Source organism: Hyalella azteca, unplaced genomic scaffold (genome assembly GCF_000764305.2).
Source record: "Hyalella azteca isolate HAZT.00-mixed unplaced genomic scaffold, Hazt_2.0.2 contig3946, whole genome shotgun sequence".
NCBI lineage: Eukaryota > Metazoa > Arthropoda > Malacostraca > Amphipoda > Hyalellidae > Hyalella > Hyalella azteca.
The window spans coordinates 233,743-243,303 of NW_025934174.1; the positions used below are offsets into that span (position 1 = coordinate 233,743).

Genomic DNA, 9,561 nt, shown 5'->3' on the forward strand with positions numbered 1-9,561 from the left:
CGTCGACAGAAGGAAGGAGGCGTCCACAAGGCCTTTAAATTAGTTCAATGAGCGGCAATAAGCCTGCGTGCTCTGCCAGATGCGGCCATAGAAGTAACGTATGAAGCTCTTACTGTGAAGCTCTATGATATCAAAATTGATAAATACGGAAAAACTATAGTTGATGACAAATAAGATGTAAGCAAAAAAAAAAAAAATAGGTTCTCTCACGTTGATAAGGCTAAAGATCCTCTGCAAAGAGCATTCTTCACATCGTATTATTATATAGTTACAGTGTGAATGGCACAAGAAAGATTGTGAAATTTATTTCAGAATTAAAATCGTTAGAAAAATGAAGGAAATGCCAGCAAAATCAGATTGAAATAACGAAATTTACAAAGGATATAGATCAGCCTATATATCCTGTGAAAAGGGACAATTTTACATTCATCATCCCCAATGTGTGACCCTGAATGGCACGTCATATGGTAAAATGTATGCGTCATACGAGAAATTGGAGATATATTAGTAGGTTTGACCGTTTGAACGCCGTACGGAGAGGAAGGTGCGTGATACATTAAAAGCTAAAACAAAATATGACAAATTTTTCACGAGCTTGGTCTCGATTAAAATAAAAGGCCGCATCGATATGATGTACACGCGATAACTCTGAATAAAGTGCGATAATAATCAATACTCGAAAATCAATAAAAATTTTAATGATAAAATGCAATAAAAAATTTGTTTGAGGAGTAGCACAATACGAAAGATGGTTTCCAGACCGATGGAAGCGCTGCCTATGGAAAAACTTTCTTGAATGTTGGACGGAGGGAGGGAGAGAGGGAGGGAGGGATGGAGGGAGTATTAGAGAGAACAAACTCGTTTTCAACAGCAAGAAGCCTCAAACGATGAGTAATGCAAGCCCGACCCAGACACTCACTACCTTAACAGGTTTAGCTTACCGACCGGCGAGAGCTATGCCGGCCGGTAACTATGAAGAACTGTCCTCTATAACATTTTTGTCGGTTGTTAGATCAACGATGCTTTTCCGCAAAGTCAGACTGCAATATATAAATTTAATTACTATTAAGTCTCGCAACATAGAAGCTTGAAAGCGTGAAACTATAAGCCAGAACATGAGGCAGAAACATGCAACGCATTGGCTGCAGTTCAAACATGTCATTTGCTGCCTAGCTGCTGCCTATCGTCACGTGCCACGGTGTGTATGATGAATATGATGATAATGAACGCCATAATATCCTAAGAGAAACTTAATTCATCACACGTCATAAACAAGCTTGGTCCATACTATCAAAACTAGCTAAAGTACACGTAGCGTCCTACACGCACGTAGCGGCCGGTTTCTCGTCTGTAATTGGTGCCGGGTTCAGTTGGCTTAATTCTAGGGTACAGCTTCTCGGCTCCACCTGATGTTCATGTAAATTGTAAATGCAAAACGAGCATCGACGCCATAGTAAAGAACAAAAACTAACATCCACGCCATTTATAAAAAATAATAAACGCATGTAAATATCAAAAGAACAAATGACGCCCTTATGAACAAATCCAATCGAACATTAAACATTGGTAATCAAACAAAAACCAACATCGGCGCTCATGTTAACGAACAAACTACATTTTCATGACCTTCGGAGTGTCACATGCAGCCGGCGGTGATGCAGCACTTGTACATGCATGATATCAGCCGTTGGGTTATAGCAGTCTGCGTTTATTACCGCAGGTGAAATCCGCACGTAGCGCGATGAAGGCGAGTCATGTGTTAGCAAATTCAAACATTTATAACTTATAACAAAATGCTTTTTAGTTATTAAAAAAATTATTTGCGTTCTCCATCAGAATTTCCCGTCCATGATGCACACTCGATCCAATATTTTTCCACACAGCATCAACTGCACATCTGGAGGCATAACCTAATTGCCCGGAAGGAATCCTCGGGGTGCAGCTAGCAAGCTGGCAGGGGGGCAGGTTTTTACTCGCAGTCAAGCGACTCGCGCAGCCTGGCAAATCTCTCGTGTGGCTCGCAGCCAGCGAGTGGCGATCACGACCAACCATTGCGTTATAACGAGAACACAGTACAGAAACTTATCATCACAACGCCGACATATTCAACGATAAATAACGCACATTTCATCGACTCCATTATAAGACCAAGCTCAGAATTATCATCAAAATCGTAACGTATCGGACAAAAATTGAAAAATACGAGTAATAACATGTAATATTGACATTCATATTATTTTTCACTAACTCATAAAAACGAGAGACGAATAAGATTGGTTATAGATTTTGGAAACATTGTATCCAGGCACACAAGCGGGATTGGGACAATAGCTAACAGACAAAAGTCACTCTATGTCCTTTATTATTTATTTACGTGTGTATGAACAGTTCTGATTATTACCGTTTAGTATGTAGTGCTCAGTAAACACACGGAACCGTTCAAGGTTCACGAGAGCAGCAGAGAGCCAATGTATGAGCGCCAGATGGACCAGACGAGAAGAAGCGCACGCGCGTCGGCACGTGCTGCCGAGTCGCTTTACTGAGTCGCTACCGAAAACGTCAGTCGGCATAGGGATATTCGAAAAAAATTGTTTTTAATGTCTTTTTTGAAAATTATTGCAGGAAAAATTTCCTTCTCGAAAATAATATGGAAAAACCTATACAGATGACAAAAGCCGACTCGAGCATCGAACAACAATTCAATTAACTTAATTAAATATTTTTAGAAAGCACATAAATTGACCAGCCAATGCGACAAACTCCCGACTAATGACGCCTTCAGCCGCACACATTAGGCAGCCCCTCCTTCCTTAGACCCCTCGTTTGTTGCAGGATATGAGCAAAGTTTAAACCTAATGAGGGTAGCCTGAAACCCTACGGAGAACAGGCAAAAATCTTTCTTCGTCGGATTTCCTACGCTAAAAAAGTACCTATTCCGATATTCAAAGTTCAAAAAAGAATGAATAGAAGAAGCGCTGCCCATCTTCATCACCTTTTTTGCGCGCCATCATACACGATCAATAAATCGAAATCTAGAACACGGACAGCGGAATGAGACAGAATAACGCGGAATGAATGTATTTAGTTATAGCGCTAACAATGCTGCATAAATTAACAAACTTTTTACCACACTATACGTTCTCAGATCTGTGTCAGGGTTGTGAATCGAAACGAATAAACCTGTCATCATTTCAGCTGCCAGATCTCGGTACAGGCTCCAGAATGTTTACAACTTCCACATCTTGGGAAACCCGGTGTCAGAAAATACACAAAACTGTAAATAAAACACGGCTATTCTCGAACTTAAACTCAGTCCGACTGACTGAGTCAGACTTGGCTGAGTCTCTTTCTAGTATTGCCGGCTTAGGAACGGTTATTTATTATTTCACAATCACTTCACATTGTATGGCAAGTGCTTCTTTCCAGTATAGTTAATGAATTGAAACTGATGATTAAATCCAGTTTGAAAAATTAGCAGAACATTGCATGGTGGTAGCTTGGCAGAACATTGCTTGGTGGTGTCTTAGCAGAACATTGCATGGTGGTAGCTCAGCAGAACATTGCTTGGTGGTGTCTTAGCAGAACATTGCATGGTGGTAGCTCAGCAGAACATTGCTTGGTGGTGTCTTAGCAGAACATTGCATGGTGGTAGCTCAGCAGAACATTGCTTGGTGGTGTCTTAGCAGAACATTGCATGGTGGTAGCTTAGCAGAACATTGCATGGTGGTAGCTTAGCAGAACATTGCATGGTGGTAGCTTAGCAGAACATTGCACGGTGGTAGCTTAGCAGAACATTGCACGGTGGTAGCTTAGCAGAACATTGCACGGTGGTAGCTTAGCAGAACATTGCACGACGGCAGATTAGCAGAAAATTCATTAAAATCATCACATCGACCACAAAAAATTCGACTTCTACTGTTCTACATATATGTAAACTAACGCGGTTCTTCTTGATCTTGTTTTTGTACCGCGATCGCTCAAGTGAAAATTTCAAATAATATCACCTCACACAATCCTCATAACCTCACAATCAAAGGTAATCATGTAACTCCTTCATGAGGCCATAGTAACTTCTGAAAATTTTCGCACGTCAACTTCCGATGACGACTGTAGTCGCGACAAAATGGAGGAAAAAAGAAGTCAAAACAATATGACAGAGCAGGAATTCAAGACAATATGGTGCAGAAATAACAATTTTAACATGATGGAACTAGTAAGAACTCAAGACAATTAGACATGGAACAAGAATTCGAGACAATATGACGGAGCAGGAACAATTTCAAAATAGCAGAACAAGTCATAACAATATGACAGAATAAAAGGTAGTGACAATTTTGAAAAGATGGAACAAGAATTCAAAATGATATAACGGAACGAAAACATAATACAATAACGGAGCAAGACAGCAATACTATTAGACATGGAGCAAGAAGCCAATCCAGAGGAACAAATTTACACTAGAATTTAAAACAATATGACGGAACAAAAATTCCAGTGTTATGGATCAAGGAAGCAATACAATATGACAAAGAAAGAAATCAATGTTATAGCATAGTGATGTCGACGCTGAAGAATAAGCCTGATGTGGCCTGTCGCTGATTCTTTTACTTGTCGTGACTTGTTCACATGAGATCTAAAAACAGGTCTCTGACCGAATTTTTTTTCAAAACTGAAGATAGTTTGAAATAGCTACCAGACCTCCACCGGGTTAGATATGGTGCTAGGCATTTCAAGTCTGTACATATATTTTTCCATAGCTTCATCTAGTCTGTTCTTGAACGCGTTCATACTCGGAGCGCCAACGATGTCATCAGGAAGGCTGTTCCACATGTCGGTGATTCGAAGCGAGAAGAAATGTTGTCGCGTGGGTGAATTGCAACGAAATGTTTTTTAGTTTATAGCTGTGGCCCCTGGGCTTGGTTCTTGTCTTGGATTCTAGTAATCCTTCCAGAACATGTATAAGCCATGAGTATACTTGTATACTTCAATGAGGTCACCAAGCAGACGTCGATAACAGAGGCTTGGAAGCTTCATAATCTTTAATCTTTCTTCATAAGACTTGCCCTTCAAGCCTGGAATTATCCCTGTTGCACGTCTTTGAATACGCTCTACGAAATTTTTGTCATTTTCAAGTTTTGGTGACCACACAGTGTTTCCAAACACACGGCGTATAGGTTCGGGTGCATCGGGTGCAAACAACTACTTCATCGCTTCTGCATCTAGGAACTCGTCAGAGCCTCTCAACAGTCCAAGAAGTTTATTGGATTAATTACCGTAGCTTGCGTTTCAATATGCCTAAAAAATTTCAGCTCCTTGTAGACATAAACTCTCAAATCTTTTTGCACGCGAGACTTTTCAATCAATACTCTCTCAATATGACGGGCAAGAAGTCAGCACAATTAGAACTGAAGCAAGAAGTCAGCACAATTAGAACTGAAGCAAGAAGTCAGCACAATTAGAACTGAAGCAAGAAGTCAATGCATGGGAATGAACGCGCAGTCACGCAGGCAGGCAGCGCGGCAGTAGCGCGCCGCACAACAGGTCGCGCGCGCTTCCGGTGCTGGTGGCAGACCTGGGAGTCGGGCGAGCGTGGGTGGGTGGCGCGTCGGAGCACACCATCGGTAAATGGTCTAAGTATAGTCTGGTATAGTAATGGTAACGTTCGGATCAAGTACGGTATAGAATAGTATAGTATATAAAGTTCAGTATAGTAATAGCATAGTAAGGGACGATTATGGTTTAGTACAACACAGTACGAGAATGATATAGTATAGTATTAGTAGTGTCGGCGCTGAAGAATATACCAAGTTCGGCCTGTAGCCGATTCTCACAATTTTCGTGATTTTTTCAAAGGATATTCGAAAACTTGCTTTTTGACCAGATTTCTAAAAACTGACGTTCAATTGAGTGGTTACTAGATTTTTATCAGGTACATGGGGTGATGAGGGCTTCAAGTCTGAATATGTATAGCTGCATAACTTTGTCTGGTCTGTTCTTGAACGCGTTCATACTACGTCAACAATGACACTCAGGGAGGCTTTACCCGCTTTACACGTGTCGGCGACTCGATGCGAGAAGAAGCGCGTGGCTGAGTTGTGTCGACATTGATAGTAATATACATGTATTGATGTATACTACATGTATACATTGTCATTGATAGTAATATACATGTATCAGAGAGGTAAAAAAGTGCTATGTGGTGATGAAGAGTTATGTAGTGATGGAGCGAAATACATTGACTAAAAATGGTGATAAAGATTACTGAAGCGATATTTTAAGTGGCGAAGAGCCTGATTCTGACGTTTTACTGCGTTTATTAGAGAACATTATTAACCCTCTACTGCCTGACATGAGTAACCGGAGCAATATTGTCACACAAGCCTACCCAAAAAGGATACGTTCTAGTGAGCGTAAAATGACTTGCACTGATGGTTGCGCCACGTACGACAATTTTAAAATGTTCTCTGTTGCGTACAAACGTCCTCAGGTTGCTACACTCAATAGTGTACGTATAATTCAAGTTGGAAGTTATTTTCTCGGAGAGTGACATACGGCGGTAGAGGGTTAACGTTACCATGACATCTTGCCCGTCATAGAAGAGTGGCTTGAGCCGAGCAATGAGAAGTTATATACTATATATAATAAAGCGTAATGTGTCTATAATATGACAGAAATATAATCGTAAAACTGCTGCACTAAAATGAGCCAACGATAGAAATCAGCGGGAAGGATAGTACGATCTTTAGATATACAATAATCTGAGCAAATAAATGTTGTTGAAATGTTCGACAAGGTTGATCAAAAATCTATATGCTCATTATGCTGAGATGAAACTTCTATCACAGCACAAATATATAGTTGGTGTATAATCATGAAGTTGAAATAAGCATAATGGTCCAGAAACACAACAACTTACCCCCCTATACCGAGTTGCTCGAAAGATAGCTTCGCGTTATTCTTATCCTCAATAAATATTTGGTTATGTAGATAAGATACCGCGCCACTGACAAAAGGAGTTATGTCCGAGATAATAAGCTAATGCTAGAAGAGGTTAGGTAATAGGTACCAGGCAATGAGTACGGACGAAATGTGTAAAACATATTAGCATCACTCAAGTCGGACGTCAAGCAGCCAGGTAAATTCAATTTAAATATTTGAATAGAGCATTAAAAAATCTGAACTCAGAACACTGGCAAGTGTACTTCAGTCTAAAGATAGCATATACATAACTAATAGATTCACCAAACTGATATACTACGTTTGCTGGCTGGACTTCTTATTCGAAAAAAATGTAAGAAATTAAAAACAATGAATTTCGCTCAACGCAAGACGATTCGAACGGCTTTAAGAGGCAAGAAATTATGTTCACTTGAATAATTGAATTTAACTAACGAGCTTCCTACAGATCAAAAGTGGCTTTTAGGTTCGAAGAGCAAGATTTATTTTAGACATCAGCGCAAGAATGTCAGTTGTCACCGGAGCGGCAAAAAATCTCCGAATATAAGGATTAGGGATCACATGCACGGATTGCTGACATCAGGTATCGGGAGTTGCGTGGTGCAGCATTAGATTAGGTGTCAGTCGGTACCTACGCCTTAGTGCATGACATTCAGTCTAGAACTTGCGTAATTGTCTAATTGAGTGTATCTGATCAGGTCAGTTCAGGGTAGTAGTTCAACATTTGAAGCAGATAACGGCTGAGGTAATTATTATTTTATGAACTATTCAGCGATATGGTGACCTCCATTGTGTCAGAACAATTAATAACGAAAATTGTTCATATAACATTACAAGACATTCTATTAGATCAGGGCTGGAGACTGATGTTAGCGATCATTTAATTATCTCCTTTTCAGCATGAAAGGTATTTTGTATACTATAGCTATATACAGTACATTCACTACATTGAGATTATTCAAGCCGCAACACACACGAAGAAAGTTTCAGTCTTTCAGACGAAATTATGACAGACTTGTCACTAACTGACTTACCGCAGGCAGTAAACAAATTAGGCCTAATAAAAGAATGACGTGATCAGCAGGGAAAACAAGCACGTAAAATAGTCAATTAAGTCATTTAAAGAGAGTTGACGCTAGAGCATCATAACTAAAAATAGTCGGAACAGCAGCGGCGTCGGGCGGTGGGAGTGGCTCCTCGTAGTCAGTGTGAGTTGCTCATGGCAGAAATGTCTTGAGACCATGATTCTACGTCCGCTTTCAATTTTCAAAGCGATGGAGGAACTTTCCTACGTTATTCTACAAGATAACGTAATTAATAAAATGTTAATAATTGAAAATAACAAACCTGACTGTGGTTATAACACGACGTAATCAGCCACCTATTTACTGACCCCAAGAAGTTTCTGTATAGTTGGCAACTCTAGTCTAGTCCATGAGTCGGCTCACCGAAACTGGGAGTGTCAAGCCAACTCTTTGACAGACAAGGAATAAAACGACATTTGTAATGGCATTCGTACTAGTAATGAACACAGATAACAATACACTGTGTAGCATTATGAACTTACTTTAAAAATTCGAATCACCGATGAACAGGAAGTAAAATAACTTCCCAGAATCCAAAATATTGCATCGACAGCACGAATCACTGGCACACACACCTCACTCGACACCGTTTAGTTCAACACTGTCCTCTGCCACCCCTTTGAGTGTGTTGTTCCTGCTCGACCGCACAACTACCTATAGCACCGCACGCACAAACTAGTTCCCGGTTGATGAACTTCCCTCATCAGGCATGAAGAAAAGTAAATGTATTATTTCATGATATCCTCGCTGTAATTTTAATGATTTTAAATAACTTTATTCGAATTCTAAGGGTCTTCAAGCATTTGTACATACACAATTTTAAGAAAATAAATGTAAAGTGTACGACAGTTTATCTGCGGTATTTTCCGACGGAAAATTTTACTTTGATGATAAAAACCTGTTTTTTACTAATACATGATTTGAACTCGATAAGACTCGGGCCGGGAGCAATCTATCATTCATTTACAGGTGCATCTGAAGGCACTTAACTGGCTACATTCAATTACCATTGGGCAAAAGGGAAAAGTAAATTCAAGAATAGGCAGTTGAGATTTTATAGAATAGAATAGAATTGTCGGCCCTGAAGAATTAGGCCCATTGACTGTTGCCCATTCCTGGTACTTTCCTGACTTGATTCCACAAGGGATCCGGCCTTCTGAACCCGATATTTCCTTAACTAACGATTGTTTGAAATAGCTGCTGGACTTATTGCCTGGAGCTTATATTCAGTCATAAAATGGGGAGCGCAGCCGTGCACCACCAATTTTGTGCACCAATAAGCCCTGAATCGAACGCCTTGGATCTCTCCGGACCTACACCAATCAGCCGTGCACCACTCGGCTTTGTCCTCTTCCGGCCTTGACCACCACCTGCCGTGCACCACCAGGCCGCGGATCGAATATGACTTCCGGGCATCGTTAAATTACGTAATTTTACGTTCACTGCATCTGAGGTTAGGTTTCAGGTAACATAGTTCTGTTCCAAAATTTATCGTCCTCCGACAAGTGGCCGTTCGACC

At 40.4% G+C, this 9,561-nt stretch overlaps 1 protein-coding gene across 7 annotated transcripts in view; it reads right to left on the bottom strand.

Moving 5' to 3' along the window:
• Window positions 1-9,297, bottom strand: part of LOC108677017 (spectrin beta chain) — a 55,019-nt gene extending 45,722 nt beyond the window's left edge. For 5 of the 7 annotated variants that reach the window (XR_001931219.2, XR_001931220.2, XM_047879843.1 and 2 more), the window contains exon 1: window positions 8,525-9,297. The gene's annotated coding sequence lies outside the window, so the exon portion shown is untranslated. The remainder of the gene's footprint in view (window positions 1-8,524) is intronic. The other 2 variants (XM_047879844.1, XM_047879841.1) reach the window with 1 other exon arrangement.
• Between the last annotated feature and the right edge of the window lie 264 nt (window positions 9,298-9,561).